This window comes from Rutidosis leptorrhynchoides, chromosome 9, assembly GCF_046630445.1.
Source record: "Rutidosis leptorrhynchoides isolate AG116_Rl617_1_P2 chromosome 9, CSIRO_AGI_Rlap_v1, whole genome shotgun sequence".
NCBI lineage: Eukaryota > Viridiplantae > Streptophyta > Magnoliopsida > Asterales > Asteraceae > Rutidosis > Rutidosis leptorrhynchoides.
Genome location: NC_092341.1, coordinates 293,587,018 through 293,588,170, shown reverse-complemented (window position 1 = coordinate 293,588,170; position 1,153 = coordinate 293,587,018). Strand labels below are relative to the sequence as shown.

General features: G+C 29.9%; 1 non-coding gene across 1 annotated transcript; it reads right to left on the bottom strand.

Moving 5' to 3' along the window:
• Positions 1–848: 848 nt before the first annotated feature.
• TRNAA-AGC (transfer RNA alanine (anticodon AGC)) lies at positions 849–921 on the bottom strand. The gene has a single exon. It is a non-coding gene; the product is annotated as a tRNA-Ala (tRNA).
• Positions 922–1,153: the final 232 nt, after the last annotated feature.

The following is a 1,153-nucleotide window of genomic DNA, read 5'->3' as shown; positions in this document are numbered from 1 at the left end:
TCAAGTGTAGTACTCCATTGTTATTAGACTGGGGTTATATCCAATGATCATTAACAAGGATTAACTACTTCACCATCAAACTAAAATTATCGTCTACCATAACATCAAATGCATATTGAAAAGTACTGGTGCTTATGACTTTGTGTTAAGAACATTGGAGGTAAATCGGTAATGAGTTAAGTCGATAATTGTATTAATAACATATCATTTTATCAATGTCTATGATTTGTTTGAAGTTGTTAAGTTGCTTTTATTTACGGTGGTGATAAAACATATCTACATTCGTGAACAAGGATGAAATTTGTTCTTTCTGTTTTTATGGTTTCATTAAGTGTTTTTAGAAAAATGTAGATTACAACAACTTACTATCGTGCCAAATTGAACTTTTCAATTGTCACCGCCATGTAAGTACTAAAAAATTTTGTGTGTTCTACACTTCTACTACACTAAACCCTACATATAATGCCACAGTAAACTTTTTAACTACCACTTAAACACCAAGTCACTATTAATATCGAGTGTTCAACTAGACTAAACCCTACATATAACACCACCGTACATTTAATATCGGTTAGTACCAAAACATTTATAAATTAATGTATGATACGGAGTATATGATTTATTTTATGATAATTAAAAATTAAGATTAAGAAGTTATGGAAGAAACACAAATTCCGAAGATGAATGTTTTTGTTATCTTTCTTTAAAGAAAGACACCCAAATTCTAGATAGCTCCTTGAAAGCTGTATTTGGTTAGCAATATCATGTGCCCACCACATTGTTTATTCGTGGAATAAAAATGTGAAATTATTTTAATTTTTAGATGGTTACAAAAAAGCAGTATATAATGGAGATGCGGGGTATCGATCCCCGTACCTCTCGCATGCTAAGCGAGCGCTCTACCATCTGAGCTACATCCCCGAAATCTTGGTGTCTTCATGAACAGTTAATATTATAATCAAACGTTTGATAACGTTGAACAAAATTATTATTATTATTATTATGGCAAATTACAAAATAATTTTTAGTTTAATAAGTACCAAATATGACACTATAACCTATTGAATTCACGAGATGCAGTTTAATACGAGTAGGTTATAATTTAATCTGTACATAAAATAAAACTATACCTATTAATTTAGTAACATATATA